The sequence below is a fragment of the Tachysurus fulvidraco genome, chromosome 26 (assembly GCF_022655615.1).
Source record: "Tachysurus fulvidraco isolate hzauxx_2018 chromosome 26, HZAU_PFXX_2.0, whole genome shotgun sequence".
Classification (NCBI taxonomy): domain Eukaryota; kingdom Metazoa; phylum Chordata; class Actinopteri; order Siluriformes; family Bagridae; genus Tachysurus; species Tachysurus fulvidraco.
In genome coordinates this window covers 5724973-5750222 of record NC_062543.1, presented here as the reverse complement: position 1 = coordinate 5750222, position 25250 = coordinate 5724973, and the positions used below count along the sequence as shown (strand labels likewise).

The 25250-nt window shown below is 40.6% G+C and overlaps 1 protein-coding gene and 1 long non-coding RNA gene across 3 annotated transcripts in view; one reads left to right on the top strand and one right to left on the bottom strand.

The window, feature by feature from the left end:
- The window catches only part of fam222ba (family with sequence similarity 222 member Ba), a 57332-nt gene that overhangs the window by 10614 nt on the left and 21468 nt on the right, over positions 1–25250 (top strand). Inside the window, exon 1 of one of the 2 annotated variants that reach the window (XM_047809534.1) lies at positions 22823–22931. The exons of the other annotated variant lie outside the window; for it this stretch is intronic. The gene's annotated coding sequence lies outside the window, so the exon portion shown is untranslated. Of the gene's footprint in view, positions 1–22822; positions 22932–25250 lie in introns of those variants that run through there. 2 annotated transcript variants of the gene reach the window in all.
- Positions 16103–22578, bottom strand: LOC113634178. Its single transcript, XR_003438456.2, has 3 exons — positions 22487–22578; positions 18184–18219; positions 16103–16361 (listed from the first exon to the last, which is right to left on the bottom strand). It is a non-coding gene; the product is annotated as an uncharacterized LOC113634178 (long non-coding RNA).

The following is a 25250-nucleotide window of genomic DNA, read 5'->3' as shown; positions in this document are numbered from 1 at the left end:
ACTCAAGGTCACTAGCAAGCTAGCTGGCATAAAGTCAGCAAAGTAAAAGCTTTATTTGAATATCTGCTTGATGTGGTACTCTAGGTTTTCAGTGACGTTCTAAGGAGGAGGTAATTTTCTCTATTTTTGTTATTATTTAACTACCGTAAGAAGTCTAAAAGCCAACACCAACAGTAAAGTGTTCTTATCTGCTGCTAAACGATTCATGAATAATGTTAATGCATCAATAACAGTTTCCTGTGTTTGTAATTTAAACAGAGCTTACTCAAGAGCATTGGCTCCTGAATCTCAGCTGTACTTTTCCTCTCCGTTATTTCCGGTAAGGATTCAGAAAGCGTTTTTATGCACTTTGTAATGCCAGCTGAACACAGAATAGTGTTTCCAGCTGCCTCATTCAGGATTGTATCGCAGGGTGCTCATGAAGGATGGATGGTCAGAACCGGTTCATGATTTTGGAAACTTCTGAAAGGAATAGATGTATTATTTAAAAAACCGTAGTGAGGTTTGCATAAAATAGGATCAAAGGAAAGCTTGGGTAAAGTGCTCAGGGATGTAGCTCAAAATTACATGTAATACACTTACTCAGAGTGCTGGCTTTAGATCAAGACTCTACATAAAGCTTTTTTTTCCTGCCGTAATCATTTTATATTCCTCAGCTTGTAGTCATTTGTCATGCAAAAGAATCTGAAAAAGGCTCAGGGAGAACTGAAGCAGTGAAAACTTGGTTTAACAAATTTCTGCATACTGTTCTTCTTTCTTCTTGCACTCCGTCTTGTAGAAAGTGTCTTTAAAGCAGGAGAAAGAAGTGTTGAGTCATTGTGCACTAAATCAAAAAGCTTGCGCAGTCAGGGACTGGCATGAGGCGAGACCTGCTCCATCTGATTGCTACCTCGCGGCTCAGACTGATTTATCAGCGCTGCCCGCTGCAGTTATCAATCTCGCATCGGATGAGTGCTGGGAACGGAGACTTCTGTGCGTGCTAATGTATGACTTGCTGAGAGAGAGTGGGTGTGAGTGATGGGAAGAGAGGGAGGAAGGAAGAAAGAAAGAAAAGGAGACGGATGGAGAGAAATAGAGAACAGCAGGAGGTAAAAGATAGGTGCGGTGACAGATGAGAAGCAAGCTTAACGTCCACGTCGAAAGGACCAGAGCTTCTTAGGCTGAACTGTTTCAAGCAGGTAAACACATGATCTGCACATGTATCCTTATGTGCGGCTTTTATTCGAGGCCGCATATGCACACAGGCAACCTGAATTATGTGGAGGGCAGTTGATAGAACGAGTACATGGGTTGCCACAGGGATTGGTTTGTCTGCTGAATGGAGCAGCATGTGCACTCAGAGCACACGTGTGGCAGTCCGGGGGAAAAAATAGTGACATCTTGCCATTTTCGGCTGTATGGACTTTCTAAAAATTACAGGCTTTCCTGAATTGAAGTGTGTTTCTATTTTGCATGGTTCTCAGAAAGCCATACCAGGACAAGGTTAGAAACTAGAATAATTCTAATGATTTCCCTATCATTTATATATTCAAAAGTACCTTATTGGCAGAAAACCTAAATTTTGGACACAACACCATTTGTCTGTTTGGGTGTAGAAGAGTTGCAGTGGGTTTTTCCAGACAGCCTTTCACACTGTATATAAACCAGAAAAAAAAGTAATGTTAATATTTAAAAAAAACAAACAAACAAAAAAAACTGTTCAGATTGATAAATCTGAATTGCAGTCTCATTTTCATGCTCTTATGTTTCCTAAACCTTTTAGCTAAGTGACCTGTGTGATGCACATGTAGGGAGAAAAAGCTTGTAATTTCAGACTTTATTTTTATATGATTTCTCTCTCTCTCTCTCTCTTTTTTTTTTTAAATCTAATTGAGTGTGTGTGTGTGTGTGTGTGTGTGTGTGTGTGTGTGTGTGTGTGTGTGTGTGTGTGCATGCGTGTGTATTGATGCTCTGTAATATGTCCACCACCATGTGTTCTCCCAGTGCTCCAAGTATCTTGAATGTTCTCGAACATGTAGTTTCCATCGAGCTCTTAATGTAGTCGTTCTATTTATGGCTAAATCCCAAAGCAGTGTTTTATCAGGCACATATTGCACTGTCTAGGATCTACAATGTCATTATGTTCTAACCCATGCAGTGAGCATACATAGTGGTTAATGCTTAAACAGATTTAAAAAAAAAAAGATTTGAACTTGGGGTAAATATCAGCAATGGGGAAATAAATAAAAATGTAATCAATAAAAACTTTCAAACGTTTGATTATTATTAAGTTTGATCTTGCCTCTGTTTTCACCTTATGTGGTTTATGCAATATGAATGCGTAGTTTAAGCAACATTATAGGCTTATTAATATTTAAATCCCTTCAAATAATAAATCTTCCGAGTGATTAAATTTCACATGCATTTTTTAAAGGAATTTGTCAGGCGTAATGTAATACAAACATGTTTTTCAAGATTTACTTTTGTGTGTGTGTGTGTTTGTGTGTGTCTTTATGTGCGCATGCTTGTGGGCATATTCACTTGAGTGCTCTTTTCAGTTACATATTTTTTTCTGGCATGGCTGCATTAAACATTTTTTAATGCAGTCCACACAACAGCAGCACAGCTTTTGAGGACAAAAAGTCAACTTTCAGCATTTAAAAAAAGCTCCTAACCTTGCGTGACCTACTTTTTCTAAAACATGAGGCTGCCTGGTTGGATTTTTACAGATGCAGAATGCATGTGGATCGCAAGCTGCACTGTAGCGTATGATCGACTGAGCACGGCGAGGGGGAGGGATGGTGAAAAATTTGACTAAGCACCCCATTGCCTCAAGAATATTTGGCTAAATCTGTGTGCGAGTGTTCACTCACGGCCGGGCCATTTGTCTTCCTGTATTGGACGTCCCAGGGTCCCGCCTCATGCTGACCGTCTCTGTATTGGAGCTTCCTGTAATTAATAGGGACTCTCACCTGCCGGGGGAACCACAAGCTCCCATGATGCCGAAGAAGGAAGGATGGATTGGAGAAGTGTTATCTTTCAGGCCTGACAAATATTCTCTCCCTATATCTCAGCTTTCACTGACAGCACACGCTCTTAGTTTCTGCTGGGAGATTCAGAGCTCAGAGAAACTCTGCACGCTGCGCTGTTTTAAAAAAATGAACCTGAGGTAAACAGGGCGCATTGCTCAGAAAGAGTTTTTTGCTTGGAGGAGATATCGGTATTCTGCTATTTTAGCTTTTACTGCTGTGTCTGAGTGTATAGGCATGGCTTTAAAAAAACAAATAAATAAAAGAAATAATTTTATATATATATATAATATATACGATTGCTGTTTGATGTAAAAAGCAGCATAAAAACAGTTTGATGAAGACGTCTGGCATTTTTCACTTCATTCAAGCTGTCTCTTCGCCTCAGACAGTTTCCTTACAGGAAATGTTTTGGATGCTTCCTGTTTTTTCTTTTCTTTCTTTCTTTCTTTTTTTTTCCTTGAACACACTTGACTCATAGAATCATTTGGCATGAGATAATTATAGATATAGCCGAAATGAATCCTGCCTGATAGATAAAACATGGCAAGACCTTGAAATGCAGTGCTTCCTTCTCATTATAAACTGCATCTCGACCCAGGAGTTTAACTGGGTTTTGTCACCTTTTATACAGCCAGAACCGAGCCGAGCCGTACTGGAGACCCGGTGCTCATGTCGATTACCCTTCTTACAGTATGTGAGCTGAGCTAAAAATAATGCAAGCAAATTGCTGAAATGCAGTAATGACAAATGTCCTGATTAATGTTTCTGACATAAACCGCAGTCATAATTAGTAGTACAGAGGTTAGAAAAGTATTTCTCTTATTAAGTACTATTTCCCGCCAGATTTAACGGAGAATAGAACTACCGAGTCATATAATTTACTGTTTTAGATACGTTTTCACGAACAAGCAGACAAAAAAATACGGATCACAGAAACGGTAAGTGCAAAATCAAACCTTTTGCATTTTACCATAGCAAGCTTTAAATCTGCCATTACATTTTAGACAAATGGCAAACGGAATGGGATTAATGTAGAAATAACAAATGATACGAAATAAACCCTGTAGTTTGAAATATATGCATTGACCCCCCATTTAAATCAATCCGTGACCAACTGTTGTACACAAGGTCTGGACCAAATGAATCAAATCTGTTAGATAAAGCATGACAAGACCTTCAAATATCACTTTTCCATCTGACTGCATTCATCAGAATGGACGATTTAAATCTAATCCTGTGTTTTGCCGCTATTTTCATCACCAAAGGGAACCTGACCTAGTAGCGTTTTTTTTTTTTTTTTTTTTTGAGAGTCAAGCTGGGACATAAATGGACCCATAAATGATGAGTGCAGATATTTGATTGGTCAGCAGTCTTTATTAGTAATGTAGTGATTAGAAACGTTTTCTTAAACAAGATGGATTCTTATTAATGTCCTGTACATGATATACCAGCGCTGTACCCCCTTACCTCGTGCCCTACAAGCACAACCGAACATCATCTGTCTGTGTTTTCAGTACAGATCAATTTTTTTTAAATAAATAAATAAATAAATAAATAAATAAAAAAGTGCAAAGATTTTTGTTTTAAAGAAGTGAACAGCCTTCTCATTACAACAGGATGTTCACTGAAATGGTTACGCAAAGGGAAACTCAGGGAAGCCAGGATACAGATAGTCCAGGGTTCATATTTCTTACAGCTTAATGCTAAGACGAAAATCAGATCAAAATTTAAATCATGTAAAATGTTGATGGGTGTTTGTTATGAAAGTATTTGGGGTCAGTGTGCCACTGCCCTTCAAACACCCCATTGGAAAAAAAAAAGAAGCTCTGCCTGGCTCCATTATAAGCGAAAAGAAATTGTTTTGGCTCACAGCGTCCTCTTTGACTCTGCCGCCCTCAGCTTAATTAGACCAGCCCCCTGTGGAAGCGTGGCATTCAGTGCAGCGGGAGGCTTATCCCCGACTCTGCTCCCTGCCAAGGCGGCCACGATTGATCAGTTGTGGTGTGACTGAGTCAGCCGCTATAATATTCATGATCTAATTATTCAGGTTAGAGCAGCAGGCTTTAACGAGTGATTTAACCTCTTGTCGGGGGCTATAAAAGGGAGCCGGGTTAATCTTTCAGGCAACTTTTTTTTTTTTGTGCGTGAGTCCACCCACAGGAGCACGCCTCAAAAACCGCCTCCGCTTCCTTGGGGCTGGCGAGTGAGATGGCATACCAGCATGACAGGGCGACCTCACACACACACACACACTCTCATAAATGAGGTGTTGCTGACACTCTAGGGCTATTGCATTTCCCAGGAAATGACAAAGTGACCTTTGATTGTATGCGGCAGCTGCTTTTTACAACGAGAAGTAAACGAAAGAAACCATGTCTATGCATTTTCATGCATTTTTAAAAATCCCATTTTGTTTTTTTCTTTAGTTTTCTTGTGATTCTGCTTATGATTGCAGCTGGCTGAGGTAGCGCCACACCTGACCCACCCTAGAGTTTACTAAATGAATGCATCAAATGCAGCTTTTGAGAGTTGTGCTTAATCAAAAGAGAGCAGTCATTGAAATAGCGAAGGATTTGGAGAGATTAGGACAGCCTGTGTGAACCGCTGGAGTAAACCCAGTTAACTCGGCCCAGGTCCCAGTGTCGTCAGAGTCTCTACGCTGCCGCAGCGTCCATTACACAAGGCCATTTCCTTCCATACAAACACCATATTATGCTTTTCATCACAAAATGTTATGCTGTATATGGTTGTTTTCATCTGCGCTCCATAAACAGACCTGACGGAGAAACCTGGAACTCATTTATGCTGATAGGTTTTGTTCATTCTTTGCCGTCATTTCTAAGGCCTTAACCCCTGCCCGCTGCAATAAGGACATTGTTTTTATGTAATGGCGTACCTTTTTTACCGCTTGTACAGCCTCGTACAATAGAAGCGAAGAGAATAATATAGAGAAAAATTACAAAAAGGCACTGCGTCTGTGGTAAACGGCAACCCGGTCTCGTAAAAAAAAAAAAAAAAAGCATATGTGTTTTGAAAATCAAGTTCTTTGCTGGATGATTCATGTGCTTTGAATAGCCTCCTCTTATCACACTCGTACTCCTACACAAGCCAGAGGCCTCTGCCTCCACAAAGCCTACTTGATCTGATCTTGGACGAGTGTGCTTGAAGCAGCTCTGAGTGAATGGTTGATCAGAGATCAACGGTCCTGCTGTGGAACATTAACATTAGTCACCAAGTGCTAAAAATCACAATTGCTCTGAAATGAGCATCAGAGTCACTGAATGTGAGAAGATGCAGATGAAGCTTCGGTGAACACCGTGTATGTCTCCGGAGATTTAATAATTCAGGTCCATGACTTTCAGAAACCTGTGTGTGTTCAAGATCATCTGGTCTCGTAGTAACCGAGTCGGCTCTGTGCAGGAGTCAGAGGTATGATGATGATGATGATTCAGACGTATGATGATGGTTGTGTCCGGTGTTCCTAAGTTTGTCCATCACTAATGTACACTATATGTCCAAAAAAATGTGGACACCTAAACATCAAACTCGTATGCCGAAGAACACATTTTCCAGATTTATTCCTTCTTTGCTGTTATAATAACCTCCAGTCTTCTGGGAAGACTTTCCACTAGATGTTGGATAGTAGCTGTGGGGCAAAAGTGAGATCAGGCAGTGATGTCTGGTGAGGAGGTCTGTGGTACATTCGGTGTTCCTGTTCATCCTAAAGATGTTCAGTGGATCTTGATGAAAATATTTCATTTTGCTGGTTAGTGTTATGGTGATTCTTTTAATCTGTGATCACTTTGTTTGGCCAGTCTGCAGTAATTCCAAGTCAGTGTTTAGTACAACGATGGATAAATCACTAGCCCAAGCACACAGAATACAGAGTTCAGTATTTCATTCACAGTTGCACAATCGACAAAACGATACAGCAGGCTGTTAGAATAATGTTGTTGTTTTTTTGTTTTTTTTAATTTACTCATCCGACAACCTGGCAAAAAAAAACAACCTTTTACTCTCTGTTGACTTTAACGTGTCGTTTGTTTAAACGTAACGCGCTCTAATTAGGTTCATATTTCACTACTCACACAAACTGAAGACCTGGTTGTAAATACTATAGTCTGAGGAGATGTTGAACTGAATGGATGTGGGAACATCACTAAGATAACAGCAAGATGGATTAAAAAAGTGAAGACTCTAAGCCAAAAATCTTAAGCCAAATCTTAGCGAAACTCCATCTGTGTTTTTGTTCGAGGACGTAAAGATGTCCAACATTATCAGGAAAAGACTAAAGACTTTGGCTATATATAGTCCAGGGACTTGCTTATTATCTGTAGTCTGTATTAATGCACATAATTAGCTCGTCATGCTTTCAAGTTTTTAAGCCGACTTAATTAGACTGCAGGACTTCTTCGGTGAACTTGCTAATAAGTCTTTGATTTGTCCACCCCTGCAGTACTCTTAGTCCCCTGGCAAGGAAGAAACATATTCAGAATAGGTTGTTAGTCAGAGAGCAGTTTAAATGCTAATGGAAGTGTTGATGGAAAAAAAAATGTGGAAAACAATTATTCAAGAAATATTTTTAAGTAAAAGGTCGACGTGGTTTAGCTTAGCTCTATGGCTAAGAAGTTAGACGGCTTCCTAAGTAAGCTTTGATTTATTCCAGGATCTGCAACTTGTATTCTCTTAAATCAGAATATTAATCTAGTTACTGGTTAGTCTAGTTACTGGTTAACTTGGTAAGCAGTAATGAACCTTTCTAGCAGGACATAAGCAGCAGACCTGGAACATGTGTCCAGGAAAGGGCATTGATTCGGATATAGGTCATAAAGTCGTTGACGGAAAGAGTTGTGGCGCAGTAGGACACGGACACGCGTCGAATATACGACTCTGAGCTGATCACCTGCTGTATGTTCAGCGTCACGCATTTCAATGGACTCTTTTTCTTTCGTCTGCATCTAGTGAAGCGTCGAAGAGGCATTTTGGACCGTTTATACCGCACAGCTTTTCACACAGGAAACCTTCTCACGCTAACATGCCACACACATGAGCAGCGGCTGTGAAAGCCGAGACCACACGTGATTTTAGTTTTGGCAGGTGCTAGCTGGTGGGGTTTTCGCTGGTGATCTACTACCTTGTTCCGTACTATATTTAATCTTTAACGCTTTTGGCAAAAACCATAGCCGTGCGGTTGAGTGATGAGAAATGAGAGAAGGCTACTGTTACTGCTGTTATGCTTAATCTCGAACAACCCGAGCAGTCGGTATGTATCAGCACTCACCTGGGTCAGCGCAAATCCTAAAATAACTCGACGCCTGAAAAGAAAGAAGAATGAAGCAATAAAGCTACAGCAGCAGATCGACTCCCCCGTGCCTTCCCTTTTCAAAAAGCGCCTCTGCCTGCCTGGGAGTTTTTCACAGCAGTTTAGCAGGCCGTAAAGCTTATTGACCTTGTCAGGCCACTAGTCTCATCCCAAAGCCTTGCTTCATAAGCTTCGTTACTTATGGAATTTTCCAGACTCCCCCCTTTTTGCCTCCCTAGTGCCCTTGTGTCAACAGCCTGGTATCTGGAATGATTGATGCTGTAGTGCTCATTGAAAAGTGTGTGTGTGTGTGTGTGTGTGTGTGTGTGTGTGTGTGTGTGTGTGTGTGTGTGTGTGTGTGTGTGTGTGTGTGTGTGTGTGTGTGTGTGTGTGTGTGTGTGTGTGTGTGTGTGTGTGTGTGTGTGTGTGTGAGAGAGAGAGAGAGAGAGACAGATCTGCTGCAGGCTTCATAATGCCCTGCACAGCTGTAAGTACCTTTGAACATGCTTACTGGGGCAGGAACAAAGTGGCTGTATGTGTGAGGAAGAAAGATGGTTCAAAGGTGTGTGTTTGCATGCGCGCGTGTGTTATTTGAGCGTGTCGACCATGTGACCCACACATAGTCAATATCAACTCTGTGAATAAGCTTTTTCTCAGCGTGATCGTATGATTTTAAAATCCCAGCGTTTGTTCAGATCTATTGAGTTCTAGGTTTCATTTGAACATCCAGAACCAGAAAACAAAACACTGCTGACATTTCGTTGTTCATTCACCTAACAAATGGATTGCACGCTTTATGAAGTGTAAATCCCACCTGGTCATGACTTTATAATAAGATTATTTTCTGGAGGAAATGCGTGACGTGAATTCGAGACATAGCTTTGCTTCTGTAGCAGTCAATGTCTCGTCTACATCCGATTCAGTTATTTGACTGAACGTTATCTTGATGTCCAACTGTTTATAGAAGATTTCATTCAATACAAAATTGAAAATTAAAAAAAAAAAAACGAATTCTGTTCAGTAACTAATCGATTTATTTATTTCTGTAAATAATATCAATTTCTTTGGAGGATTTGTATAAATATTTAATAAAAATTGTACAATCTATTATTGTTGTGATTTTAATTTTAGTTTAGTTTTTATTATTATTATTATTATTATTATTATTATTATTATTATTAATAATAATAATAATAATAATAATAATAATAATTTATTATTTATTTTTATTTATCTACTTTTTAATATTGTGCTTAAGACTTTATTTTGCAATTCAATGTAATTTTTTTTATCTTATCTTTTTTAAAAAAATCAATTTTAGTTCATTTATTTGCAGTTTGCAGAGCTCTTTAAATTTCTATGAAATGTGCTCCAGGGAAACTTGCTGTGGCTGAATGGGTGAATAAAAATGGGGGGAAAAAAATGTATTTTACTCTGTATTTTAAAGCCAGAAGTGTGACGAGCATCAGTTTGGACATCATTCTGCTGCTAGTTGTGTTAAATCAACACCGTCGCAAGTCTAATGTACAAAGCTTTGTCTCTATTGTGGCTGAACTGTAGCAAGACTCACTGCTGGTGCCGTCTGGATATTTCCCATGATCACACACACTTGTGAAACGTTGGTGTCAGGACGCCAGCCTTGCTGTCTGTCTCCTTCCGACACCACACGAATCGGCTCGGCGAGAGAAGCCGGTTGGATATTTGGAGAAGATTGGAGTGTTTGGATGGAGTGTAATTTAGTGAGAGGAAAGATAATCAGCACTTCTAAGTGTGTGTGTTTGTGTGTGTGTGTGTGTGTGTGTGTTTTTTTTTAAATTGAAGCGTGATTTAAAGCCCGTCTCTGCTGGAGATCTGACCCTGACCTCTACACATCCTGCTGATATCGCCGGACATGCTTAGCTCCATCTGGTCTGCTGGTTTAAACCTGTGAATCAGAGCTTGTGCACAAAAGAGCATGTCTGAGTGGGAACGAATCTCATCTACCTGTTAGCTCCGGCATCAAACACATCCTTCCTGTCTGACTCTGGGGCATCTCCAGGTCTCCTCCATCTTCCAGAGATCACTCGCTTGTGTGCGTTTGTGTGTTAAAGTATGTCGGTGTTTGTGTGTCAGGTTCTCCTCAGAGGCCAATCACACAGACTGCCTGCTTCCCCTTTAGCTTTGTTGCCATGCCAACTGACCCGCTCCTTCCATCAGGTTTCTTTGACACGCCGGTGCTGGGATTCTCAGTGAGGCTGAGGGTGTGTTAGTGTTGGCGTGCTGTACTGGTGTGTAGTATGTGTGGCATTGGGACGGGCGATATGGGTCTCATTCCGTATCATACTCTTTTAATAAAGCCGTGTCCGTCTGTCAGCTCAAGTATGCGTAAGAGGGCAGAGTTCCTTTAAAAACATCTCTTTCCCATTTGTTTGCTGTTGAATAATGGGAGTGATTTTGCTGGGGGTGGGAATTGGCAAGTGACCAAAATATGTGGAAAACATCTTAAAAAAAAAAGCTTCAGCACAAGCAGGCCACGTCTACAGATGACTCCAGGTGAGTGGGGAAAAACAACCCTCATGAGGGTATATCGTGTCTGACCATCAGCCAGTGTCAGTTTTACTATGGAGGGCTTCCAACATGTTGAAAATAAGGGATACGGAAGAGCGTTTGTGACGTACGTGCGAAAATATTCACACTTCATCCCTGTTTAATGCTCAAGAACAAGTCCTACACATGCACAACTTACATGGGAAGTATTTCAAACAGGAAAACAAACGAAATGAAATAAATATTTCCAGATGTTGCTGATTGATTAGTACTAACTAGGTTAGTTTTGAGGTTAACGTATCCAGAGTAAAGTAGAGAGAGAGTGTTCGAGTGATGCTTGTTAAACATCTGGGAAACGTAACATGGAGCTCATGTCAGATCTGCATGAATGTTGTTCATGTGGACATGATAGGTTGTTCTTTTTTTTCCTTTTTTTTTTTTAACTCCGACATATTTCAATGTTTTTAATGAGTTTTGTTTTCAAGACTTTCTCCTATTTCCCAGCATCTGTATTTATTTGTGCGGTGAAGCGTCTAAGTGTTTGTGGAAAAATAATGTCCCCGTTCTGCTTATGCTATAAATTGCTGGAGTAGTAAGTCGCTTGTCTAGAACGGCATCAAAAAGCCATGTGTGTGCATATGTCTTTGTGTGAGAAGATGTACACATCTGTCGTTTCCATAATACGCTGCTTCCCATTGCGTGTTGTGGGTTTTTTTTCTCTCGCTCATCTGAGAGTGGCAGCTGTGGCTGCTGCGCTGGCTGCATACACGCCGTGCATTCTGGGACTGAAAAACGGACTCCGTCTGAACACCTGGACCGCGAGAGGAGAAGAGGGGAGGAAGTCGGTGTCCAACCCTTGCATTCTGTGGCACGAGAGACGGCTTAGACAGACATACAGACAGACAGCTTGTTGTCACAGCCACCAACTGTGCCCTTTTCAAAAGCATCTCCCTCTTTCTCTTTTCTTTCCTCCTTTCAGTCGCTCGGGCCGAGCTGTCAGCACCGGGGTGTCCAATTTCTGCTAAAGCGTGAAGCGGAGAGGAGGGGTGTGGAGGAGCGGCGTGCCGTAATTGGAGCACCTGTTCATGAATTAAATCATCAGTTCCCCCGTCTCTGGGTTTCGTTTGTTTTGCATGCGTCGTCCGTAGCGACGCTGCTGTCTGTCGTACATCACTGCATTCACAAATTCAGCCGAGACAACATTAGGCTCCTTTCGCCATGTGCATGAGCACGAGAGTTTTTTTTTTTTTTCGACGTGCGTCTATTTTACAGTAAACCAGCGATTAGACGTGGGAGTTATTTTGCGCATCCTTAATGCGTCTGCGATTTGTGATTTCACACCTCCTGATAAGACCATATATATCTCTTAAGTCAGAATATTATGAAGTTCATCCATGATGGAAAGACTAGTGATCGCGGGTTTTTAGTAGGGTCACGACAAAGCGTAGCACTCAAGAGGATTTAGCTTTTTATCATATTTACATATTCAAAGGGGGAAAAAAAAAACATTCAAATGTCCTCTTCTGCATAAACTATTCCTAACCTTTGTGATTCGATAGATAAACGTGTGCATCAGTTATGCAGAAATACTTTTCAGGTTCATTTTTTAAATATTAACTAGAAATAAATAATAAAGATTTCAGAAATGTTCAAATTTGAGAACGTTTATGTTTTCAAATTTCGAATCCCTTTAAAACAGTCAAAATGATGACGTAATACATGTAAAACTACATGTAAATGGTTTGATTAGATTAGATAAGATTTGCTTTAGACACCTTTATGTTATACCCCAGGTATGATGCATGTATTAAGAACATATTTGGTGCCACTGCGAGGAAGACAAATAAGTACAAATCTGACATGAATCTGAAGTTCATGATTAACGTGACCTTTTTTTACCCTCATGCTCTCTTTTTTTTTTTTTTTTTCTTTTTACTCACATATATTTTCCCAGTACACTGACTTCGGAAATGGTTTTATCAGACATTTTCATTCAGTATAAATAAATCAATGATCTGATATAAAACGAGTCAGGACTCTGGCTTTCTGTGCCAGATGTGTGTTTTTCACTCTGTTGACTTTACACAGAATTTTATGGGTTGATTATAACGGTTTCAGATTTTAGATGCTTATAAAGAAGCACTTGGAGCGTCTCAGAGCACAGAAATGGGTCTGATGATATCACATTTGTGTGTATTTTTATTTTTTTAATTGATCATGAATAGATTTCTGACTAGATTTCCTCTAGTAATTAAAAACAGAAATACTTATGAAAAACTACATCCCTCGGGTGTCAGCTTTCATACGAGCTTCATATTAAGCTCTACTGTCAGTGTAAAATGACCAAGACATTCTATGCTGAACACTGACACAACAAAACTGATGCAAATTCCATTTTTTTTTGGCCTCTGGGGAAAATACTTCATATGCTTTTAAATGTAAATTATTTGAAGTATTTAGAACGATTAAAAGATAATGTTTGACATTCTTGACACTTCTCACTTCATGAATTAAGTGTAATTGATTAAAATGCTTTGCGTGTACAGAAGCAGAATCGCTCGAGAGCACATTAAAGAATCGCGGCATAGTGGGTGTCCTTGACGTAGTCGTCTTCACGTGTTATGAAAACGTTGGCAGGATAGTCTAGCGCCGGACCCGAGAGGCACCGCTGTTTAGTCTGAACTCAGAGACGCTGCAGCTGTGAGATCACTGGTGAGCTTTCGAACGCTGCTCAGACGACAGTTAATGGACGTCTCGTCTTTAGAAAGGCCTTCGGTTTGCACCTTTTTTATCAGCCACAGCTTAAGTTTTTGTGCATTTCAGCTTGTGTGTGTGTGTGTGTGTGTGTGTGTGTGTGTGTGTGTGTGTGTGTGTGTGTGTGTGTGTGTGTGTGTGTGTGTGTGTGTGTGTGTGTGTGTGTGTGTGTGTGTGTGGTCGAACTGGAGTTTTCTCGAAAGGAAGTGTGTACGTTGAGAAGACTGGTATGGAGTTCATACCACAGATGCTCACAGGTGTGTGGCAGGGCAGAGGGAGAGTCGGGATGGAGTGTGTGCGCGAGTGTGTGTGTTTAATTGGGTGTTATTGGAGGCCTGCAGCAGAGCTCTGACCTCGGCTCTGTCAGCTAATGTACTTTATGAGGCTGCAGGAACCCGTGGTCTGCCTAGAAGAGAAAGCTGCTGATTTACTGCTCAGCCAGCAACGGCTAAACCCAAGCTGTCCACCTACACACTCGCATCCTTATTCTTTTTGGCCTTTCGTTACGTGGGTGTGTCCTATGTCCAAGGTTATTCTCTATGGACCAACAATCTGTGTTTAAAAAGCTAGAAGTACGCTTGCGTCGCGTTGCGGTGTGTTGCAGCTGCGATGATTCAGGTCATCGCGCAGTTTTGAACGGTGCGGATGATACAGATTAAACGGCAAAGTAGTCTTGCTTTCTCACACACAAAAGCAAAAAAGAAAAATAAGGTTTTAGGGTTGAGACGCCTACGCACGCATGTATTAGCCAACACGCATTATCCAGTGTATTTTCTGTTCCATATTACAGTGTATTGTGTATATAATAAGTAAAAGTATAGATGTATAGCAAGATTACATATATACATGTACCATCCACTTCATTAGTAACATCTGTATATCTGTACTAATATAGTCATCTGGCAGGAAGTGTGCATGTTCTCAGTGACTCTCACCGTGGTGTGGATGATGATGCTAGAAACTGCTGGGTAAAGAAAAAAAAGTCATTTTGTGCTCGCTGTAGCCTCAGATTCTTGTTATTTGTTGACTGAAGTGGAGCTGGATGTGATCTGCATTTATAGTCAATCGTCTTCAATTATGTGTGTTCTGAGATGCTTTTCTGCTCACCACTGTAATTGTACAGAGTGGTTATTTGATCTTTTTAACACAGTCTATTCCATATGTGTGTATGTATACGTGTGTGTGTGTGTGTGTGTGTGTGTGTGTGTTTTGCACCTTTCCATGTAAACATTATACACTGCTGTGCATGAAAACTTAGGGCTCAGCAGTGTCTGAAAGCAGTCTACCACTAACCACCATGACATTGACTCACTGATAACACATTTTTCTCTCCATTTTGATGTTTAATGTGAACATTAACTACAGCTCCTGAACTGTTTTTGCAGGATTTTATACATTACTCTGCTGCCGCATGATTACCTGCTTAGATAATTGCGTGACTGAGCAGCTGTACAGGTGTTCCCCATCTTTTATACAGAAATAGGTATGTAATTGGATGTTAAAGACCATAAGTGTAAATTAAAGGTACACCACAGACACAAAGACACCCACACACTTTCCTACATAATATATGTACAAGCAGAGTTTAGCACCTTTATATCTGACTGTGTATAATTCTCGTGTAAAAAGAAAATTTGTGAAGCCTAAGAAATGAAACAAGCTAAATATCAGCATTTAGAAAATATCACTCTGGGCAAAGAAATTAAAAATCTGGTTAGGTAAAAAGTGACCATTTTCATTGTGCATGAATGGGATTGTAGAAATATATACGACGTTTAAAACCCCTGACTGGTGAAGAGAAGAACGTCGATCGTGTTACAGTGCCGCTGAAATCGGCATGTTAAAAGCAGGAAAAATCTGAGCGACTTAAACAGATAGGAGTCGGATAAACAAGTCAGATCCGTGGAGACTGAACCTCACAACTTCCTGGACTTCTGCTAACATCTTGGTGCCAGAAACCACATCACACCTTCAGAGGTCTTCTGGAGTCGAGGAATCAAAGGCTCAGAGCTGCTTTGGTGGCACTTAGACAATATTAATGCAGATGGTTAATGTTAATGTTAATATGGCTGATCGGTGTATAGTGTAGCCTTTACTTTGTTCTATATGATATTCAAATGTGTTTCAAAGTGAATTGAATAACAATAAGCAGTTTAACTTTATTTTATTTGATCTTTCTATGAGCAGTTTCATCGTAAACCAAAGAACTTTACGATTTCTCTGGTACGACTCGTTTGTCATAGAGGAGAGTTATTATAGATTTAAGGAAGATAAAGAGTAAAAAGCTGACACTGTTTTGGATATCTTTTTTTTTTCTTCTTCTTCTTTGTAGATTTTTTTGTTTTTGGTTTGTAAGATAGAAAATCGTTGTTCTGTCCAGGAATTTTCCCTTGTTTCTAAACACACGTGATGAAGTGCGGTATATCTGGTTCGTAGGTTTCACGCATTGTTGTGCATCTTTGAATTACAAGAAGAAAAAAAATGATAATCATACCCTGTTAAGCTGTCAGGCATTGATATCGGCCAACGATTTTCATAACCCTTTATGCGTACGCTGTTTCGTATGGGTGCTTTCTCACAGACGAAACAAAGCCACACCTGTGCGTAGGTTTTCATGGTTTATTCAGCTCGCTGGGTTTATGTCTGAGTGTCGTTCTCGGGTCACGTGTGAAGGTGAATTGGTGGTGTTCTGTCTGTGCTCTAATCTGTTTGAACAGTTGTGTGGTGCTCCAGACAAAAGGCCAAGTACTGCTGCTTATCTTGCACTCCTGACAGGAAATAAGGAGGAAACGGTGAGAAATTGTAGGTAATATAAATGTTATTAGTTTTAATAGTGAGGATAGGGGGGGATTAGACAGGTATTTTGTGATCACAAGGTAGGATTATTTACTTATTTTGTGTGTGTGTGTGTGTGTGTGTGTGTGTGTGCGTGTGTGTGAGGGGGTGTGAAGGGGTGTGTGGGTGTTATTTTTCTGACTTTAAACCCAAGCTGCCTAACCCAAGGCAGTAGATGAGCTTTGACAGAGTGGATCGGCTTTTATATATTTATACATAGTTCTTATGTTCTGCCTTTTTTCTGTCACTTTTCATGGGGCTTTAGATAGATCCATCTCACTCAGGCATGACCTGCGTGTGTCTGTCTGTCTGTCTGTCTCTCTGCCTGCCTTTCTGTCTGTCTGTCTGACTTTCTGTCTGTCTGTCTGCCTGCCTGCCTTTCTGTCTGTCTGTCTGTCTGACTTTCTGTCTGCCTGTCTCTCTGCCTGTCTGCCTGCCTGCCTGTCTGTCTGCCTGTCTCTCTGCCTGTCTGCCTGCCTGCCTGTCTGTCTGCCTGTCTGCCTTCCTGCCTGTCTGTCTGCCTGTCTCTCTGCCTGCCTGCCTGTCTGTCTGCCTGTATCTCTGCCTGTCTGCCTTCCTGCCTGTCTGTCTGCCTGTCTCTCTGCCTGTCTGCCTTCCTGCCTGTCTGTCTGCCTGTCTCTCTGCCTGTCTGCCTGCCTGCCTGTCTGTCTGCCTGTCTCTCTGCCTGTCTGTCTGTCTGCCTTTCTGTCTGTCTGTCTCTCTGCCTGTCTGCCTGTCTGTCTGCCTGTCTGTCTGTCTGTCTGCCTTTCTGTCTGTCTGTCTCTCTGCCTGTCTGTCTGTCTGCCTGTCTCTCTGCCTGTCTGTCTGTCTGTCTGCCTTTCTGTCTGTCTGTCTCTCTGCCTGTCTGTCTGTCTGCCTTTCTGTCTGTCTGTCTCTCTGCCTGCTTGTATGTCTGCCTGCCTGCCTGCCTGTCTGCCTTTCTGTCTGTCTGCCTTTCTGTATGTCTGCCTGTCTGTCTGCCTCCTTGCCTGTCTGTCTCACTTTCTGTCACAGTCTGTGCACATGTGTGTCTGTGTCAAAGTTCTGCCACTTCTTGACACACCTTGACATTCTTTTCAGTCTGTGCTGTTGAGAGCCTGAAGTGTGCTCTGTGCTTTCATACACACAATAACTAAGGAAATTACCCGGAGCTGAAAAATCAATTTATCCATGCAGCACAATTTACTATTCTGAGGCATAAAACATCACAATCAGATTTCTTTTTTTTTCTCTAAAAAGTACTTAACATTTCTAATGGACAAACAAACATTCTAGGCTAAGCTCGTAACATTTTAACATAGAGTCAGATTCTTTCTATCATCCTTTTAGCTTCAAAAACGGTCAAACCGTATTTAGATATTGTTTTATATCACTAACTTCAAGCAAATCTAAAGAAGAGTCTCTCTGTAAGGCTGAATCGCAAATATCTTCCCTTCACTTCATCTTTCGGAAAATGTCAGTCTCGTAATGCTCGTAGTCTCGTCAGACACTCGAAACTCTCGTGGTATAGAATAATAGATCAACTGTAAGCTAACTTTAACTTATTGTCTAACACACAAACCAACTCTCTTCTAGATTTTTTATTTTTTTTTAAAAAGAAATTTTCCAAGCCAACAAATACGGCCGAACTCTTCGTTCCGCCATAATGTTTGAGTCGTTGCTTAGTGACTATGGTTGCCATGGCTACGGCATGGACAGAGACTTCACCTACAGTCATTGTTGTTTAAAGTCTGTTTTAATGACTCTGTAACATACCGTATATCCAGTAGAAGGGCGTCGGAGATTCGTCGTCTGAAAGGAAACAATATGGAGGAAATATATATTCTGTATTATATTCTGGAAAATATAACAGCACGTTTATTTTATTTGCTTTATTCAGAGCGCTATTTTCTCAGTCAAGCAACTAGAAAGTCATTTATTAAAGTCTATTAAAACGGGTCTTAAACATTCCTATATGGTTTTTCATTACAGTGCATTTAAATTCTGAACATCTAAATAGCTGAAAATGTCATTTCCGTCGGAGTATATAGACTTGCAAGGAAACGGCAAGGAAAATAGGATGATTTATTCATTCATTAAGTATAAAGTACTGAGAACTTTAGTTAGCACTTCATCCTGTAGGGTTGGCTGTGGATTTAGAGCCTGGCGTAAGGGGAAATGCACTTTTTTTTCTTTTAAATTGTTAAATTCAGTATGGTGATGTTTTATTTATTGTCTATAAAACAAAAAGAACTAAACAGGAGGGAAAAAGGTTCTGCGCTTAAATATACACTACAGGATTTACATGTGAAATGCTTCTAATTTGTAATGGTAATTAAAAAAAAATTTAAAACAAGATATTTATCTGGTATAGCTTGAAAAATCCCTAATATAGAACGGTATTGATATTACATGGCCGTACTGCACAGCACCATCGAATAGTTATTTGAGACTGGAATGGAAACACAATACTAATCCCTGGGACTGATAAATGATCATGTTATGTTTTGAAAGCAGTAAAGAGTCTTAATGGAGAAATAATAACAATCATTGTGCAGGCTATAGTAAGTAAAAATCCACCAAAGTTCCACCACAATGCGTGCAGTGAATAATGAATTTATAATCGCATTGCGATGCCCTGGATCGAGATCTAATTGAATGATAAGATCGCTGAAGATTCCCACTTCTAGAATGCAGCATCTGTTCTTCACATTCTCATGCTGATCTCCAAAGGTCAGTGTAGAAATTCCTTCCATTTCACCACTGCGCTCTTGCCAGTAGGTGAAAGACTGAAGGACTGCATACACACATAAACACACACACAAACATACACACACACTCGGCTGCCCACACGTCAGATACAAGCCAGAAGGACGTATATCACACACTTTTAAAGCATCCTGGTTTCTTTCATCACCTCCTCTTCTGTTCCCCTCTAACCACTAAAAGTTTGTTACAGTATTTTTTTTACCATCTCTCTTAGGCTCCAGTTGTAAATTGATACTGTTATGGTTCTGATTTTGCCAATACTAGTTTATATGTCTTCCCTTCAGCTTTAATTATTGTTGCTTTCTAGTGCTCCTTGATATTTTTTGTGTGTCTGTGTGTGCTTGTGTGTCTGTCTGTCTGTCTGTGTCTGTCTGTGTCCCATGTCTGTGTCCCGGTGTCTGTCTGTGTCTCGCGCACATGTGTGTTTGTGTCCGTGCGTGTGTTTGTGTGTACGTGTCCGTGTGTCTGTGTTTGTGCGTGTGTCCGTTTGAGTATGTGCGTGTGTCCATTTGTGTGTGTATTTTTGTGTCTATTTGTGTCCATGTGTTTGTGTCCATTTTTGTCCATTTGTGTCCATGCGTGTGTGTGTGTATGTCCATTTGTGTTCATCCGTGTCCGTGTGTGTCTGTGTCCGTGTGTGTGTCTGCGCGTGTGTGTGTCTGCGCGTGTGTGTGTCTGCGCGTGTGTGTGTCTGCGCGCGTGTGTGTCTGCGCGCGTGTGTGTGTCTACGCGTGTGTGTGTGTGTCTACGCGTGTGTCTGTGTCTGCACGTGTGTGTGTCTGTGTGTGTGTCTGTGTGTGTTTGTCCGTGTGTCTGCAAAATGTGATTATGCAGTTTTCGAAGCCCTGAGTATAATTGAACCCAGTACTCTTACTGGCACTGAGAACTGCGCTCTTCAACAGACTCAGCATTTCAGCCCACTTTGTGCAGGTCTAATGAACTCGTTTGTACTTTTATTTATTCCTGTTAGTGCCAACACGCGTACCAGATCCTAGACTGTAATTGGTTTATGTTAATAGATATGAATTGACCATGCTCACTCTAGTCATTAGTGAGCTTTGTGGTAATTTAGAGTGATGTAAACACAATGTAAAACCTGTACTTTTTGATGTCCAATAAATATAAGCATAAACTCTGGAGGGACAGTCTACATTTTTTACCGATTCCCATTTCACCAGCGTTTCACTGCTTCCCTACCCCATGGGTCCTGATCTGTTTTAATCTGTATGGCATCTCGATAGAAACCTAGCAGCCGAAAGTACATAAGCACATCACTGTGTATGTTGAATCTAAGATTAATATGTTCTGCCGCTTCGGTCACTGGTTCGGGTGAAACAGTTAATTGTTTTTTTATGTGAAAATGATGCCTTGGGTTCAGTAGCAAGCCTGCTGCAAATAGCACTTCTTGTTAAGTGCACAATGTGGGCAGTTTTGACAAGTACACTGTGCATTCACAGGATACTTTTTTGTTCCCTTGGCCTTTGACTTTCAGTTGATTGTACTTGTCCATTTTTGTCATGCAGTGAAAAAGGCAAATCACAACCTGCAGAATAATTGCATGCATTTGTTGCCTATGAGTCTATGGTGCTAATGAGCCTGTTTCATAACACTCTTCTCTGTTTAACTCGATCTGTAATTGCCTAGCCAAGACTCTGGTAAATGAGGGGTAACCAGTCACTATATATAGTATACACACACACACACACACACACACACACACACACACACACACACACAAGACTACCATGTGCTTCACACACACTCACATGTAGTAAAGATTTCATTCCACAGTTGCCTACATCAGTGTATCTATATCTGCGGATGGAGTTCGAGCAACAACAGAAATGCAAGTACAAACTGATAGGATGCGCTGGATCAAGTGCTATTTTAGGAAGCCATGTTTTTGAATTAAACCAAAGTGTTTTATTACGATAACGTTACATCCACGATCATTACAACCGGCAATACAGTCGACTCAGAATTCCATCCTTGATATCGTCTCATTCGTATCGCATCAGTATTTTTCTTCTATTGTTAATTGTTTCTTGCTCTTATGTTATTAGATTTGACTGAAGTGTGAACTGGTATGAGGTATGAGTAATGGCTTGTAAGAAACCTGAATGGAAACTTGCAGACAATTGACTTAAGCACTTGCTTAAGCCATCTTCTATTACATGTAACTTCCCCAGTGTAAAAATTTGCATAGCTTTTGGACATAAACGGTCAACTCTAAATACAGACCCAAGTTTCTGAAAACACACACACACACACACACACACACACACACACACACACACACACACACACACACACACACAGAGAATGATGGATACATAGTTGAGACTCAACTCGTATTCCCCACCTCAGCAAATCCCTGTTCCTGCTCTTTGTGCTTATAGATTTATGCTGTGAAGCGAGTCTGAATTGTCGCATAAACATATTGCAAAGTAACATTTGCTTGAGCCTGGCATGTCTCCATCAATCCCTTCATTCGTTTTTTTTTCTACCTTCTTTCTCTGACTCTCTCTCCTTTCTTCATGTATGAATGAACAGCTTGGTGTCATATTCAAAGATAACGCAGTTCATTCATTCTTTTCATTCATCTCCTCTCCCTCCTGCCTTGTGAGGAAATAATCCTGCTTTTAAACCCCCCCCCCCCCCCAAAAAAAAAATAATTTTTGCTCTACGGCTTTTATGTTCCTCTGAGAATCAACACAGTAGATTACATAGTAGTTTCTCGTTCATATGGTGTTTCATGATGGACCCGTAACCTGAGGCTGAGCAAGCAGTTAAATCAGAGGCTCACTGTTCAGCTTTGCATGTGGTCTTTGTTCCACACACACACACACACACACACACACACACACACACACACACACACACACACACACACACACACACACACACACACACACAGACACAGAGGTCACACAACACACAGGTTCCCTTATTATTAATTACGGCAGTTCTTATTTAGCCTCCTTGTACACATTTACTTATTTATTCTGCATATCGACTTCTTTTGTAGCCCTGTTCCTTCCTCAGCAAACGGAGAGTTGGAAGGACGTACATGAATTCTGCCTTATTATTTCTGGAAACAGCCTTGGGCTCGCTTTCTCTTGCTCACTAACTTTCTCTTGCAATTTGTTCCCAGCTCTCTCTCGCTCTCTCTCTCTTTCTCTCTTACACACGCTCGCTCGTTCGCTCTCGGCCGCTCTTTCGACCTTGCCTCTGAAATATGTGCATGTTTGTGTGTAATTAGCCTTTACATGTCAGTCTGCCTGCTGTATCCATACTGAGCACATCTTACCCTGAGCTGTGACAGCCAGGGTGCATCGCTCCATCCCAGTCTGTTTACGCCTGTAGTGCAGGGCTGTGTGACTCCAGAAGCACTGCACACTTCAGCACTCTCAGACTGCTGTGTTTAGCATTCTAGCCCATTTAACACACCTGATTCGACTCGTCGGCTAATTAACGAGGCCTTCCTGGACTTAATTTGGTACATTAGGAGAGGGAAAACAAGTCTCTGTAGAGCTGTGGAGCACCAGGCCCTGAATGGTGACACTTGATTCAGTGAATAGTGCTCTTCCTCGTTCTTTTCACTTGCAAAGCATCTCTGAATCTGTACGGGTGCTTTCCATTATGCAGCGTTTAGTCTGTTTGGAAGTGGACGTCTCTGCAAGAACACAGTAATTGCACTTGAGTCCAAGCCAAGACAACGGATCTGAGGCGATCTGAACGACCTTCTGGTCTTGGTAGGGATTCAAACAAACTCTAATGCAGTGTGTTTGCAGCAAGCGAGCGTTTCTAGCAGTTCTCAGGAAGTGAACCGAACAGCTGTGATGCCTTTTTTTTTTTTTTTTTTGTAAACATGAACTACTAAACTGACCCAGAGCTGTAGCACAGCAGAAAAGCATTTGAGCAGATATTCAGACTGATATTCAGAAGGACATGTGACAGACAAAATGTTTTATAGCTATTAGGATAATTATCTAATTATTCACTGGTGCTGTGGTGTTTTTTTTTCTGCTTTGCTTCAAGCTTATTCAGGCAAATATGTTTTTATCATGGTTAATACATCCCGAGATGTATTTAGTTCTTTAGTTCTGTTTGAAATGGGACACCGCTCAAAACACTTCCTTTAAAAATACAAAGCCCTGTCTAATTAATGCATAGCTAGATAACTCTGTGTATGGGCCTTATTTGAACAGCTAGATTTGGCATTTCAGTGTATACCTGAAGACCATTTATTTAGTGAGTTAGTTAGTTAGTTACTCACTCTCTCACTCACTCACTCACTCACTCACTTATTTACATTTTTAGGAATCCGTTGACTGTCCCTGTCTCTGCAGAGTGTGTGATGACATGACATGATAGTGCTGTCAGGAAAAATTAGTGTCCACATTAATGTTAATCTCCAATTATAAAAGTATTTATTTTCTGGACTTCATTTCCACTGTTTTTTTTTTTGGCACAGTAATAGTCTGCATTGTAATAAACCGAGGAATTCATTTCCTCAGTTTGTACCTCGATTGGAAATTCACAGTTTAATTCTTAATAACTCCACATTATAAATAGAAATACTAAATACAACTCTGGTCTATGGTCTGAATGCTGGACCACACACAGTCTCACTCATGCTCTCTCTCTCTCTCTCTCTCTCTCTCTCTCTCTCTCTGTCACACGCACACATATACACACACACACACACACACACACACACACACACACACACACACACGCACACACACACAAGATAAATTTGGAGCAACATTAGTGACTCGCCATCTAACACGAATGCGGCTTGCTGATACCGGAGCAGTTCTACATGACTGCCTGTGTCTCATAGCTCACAATTCCATCTATCTTAAGTTTCCTACATGGGTCTGGATCTGCTATAAATTCGCTGGAGTCCACCGTGAAGCACGTTAAATGGCTTGTCTTGTCTGATAGTCCTCTATATCGTCTCTTCATATCTGTGTGATTATTTTATTTCCTGGAAGAACTAACCGTGTGTTTGGAACTTGTGTCAGTCTCTCAACCATAAAATGGGGAAGTATGATTCCAGTTCAGTGGAGCAGGATGCAGGTGATACTGTTGCTTGGAGATGGAGGATTGGGTTACACTGACTAATCTGTAGGAGAGGAGTGTGCGACTGAGAGGTGGTGAATTCATAAATGTGTGGGTGTTTAACTTTAAATTCTCTTGTGGAATATAAAATACAACAACATTATGGAGCAAGACCTGGTTGTTTTTCTTTTGTCCTGTATAACAATTGATTTGCCCAACAAAAGAACAAAGGTTTTACTCTTCATATCAGCAGTTATATATTAGATGATCATGTAGCACAATATCCCATAACATCCCATAATATTTTAATCCTGAATTAGTAGCACAGACTGACCACATATACAGGCTGACATGCATCTTAGCTAACCGCTAACTTGTAGATAACATCCTCATATTTGTCAAAAGATAGCAAATTTGATTTTAGTAGCAGAATAACTTTCCTCATTCAATTTTTTGTATTTTAATTGAAGGTAGCCACACCTATCAAACGTACCACAGCAAACATGCTTTACAGTTTTTTTTAATCAGTGAAGATAGCTAGCTAGCTAGCTAGCTGAGCACATAGATTCCCCAGATCAGTTTTTATACAGAAATATGAGAAATGTTTAAATGTCTTAACCTTTGTTTTAAGAAGTTTGACCCAAACACCAAGCTATGTAACTGGAATCAGTCATCTAGAATGTTTTACTTTTATGTATTTTATTTATTTTTATTTATTTTTTTAAATCACTCCAATGCTCTTATGTAGTTTTATATACACATATGTTGTTACATATACGAAGCAACAAAGAGAAACCATGGTACAAACTGTTTGTTCTATGTTACTTTGATTATCAAAGTTATATAGATGATAAAAGTTAAGGCTTAGAAGTCTCAGAAACACCATTTCAAAGAAGAAATATCTGGAAAATTCCTTCGAATATCCATCCATCCATGCGTTTTCTGTAGCACTTAGACACCATGTTCCCAGTGTAGGATCTCACAGGGGACCCATTGAAGAGCAC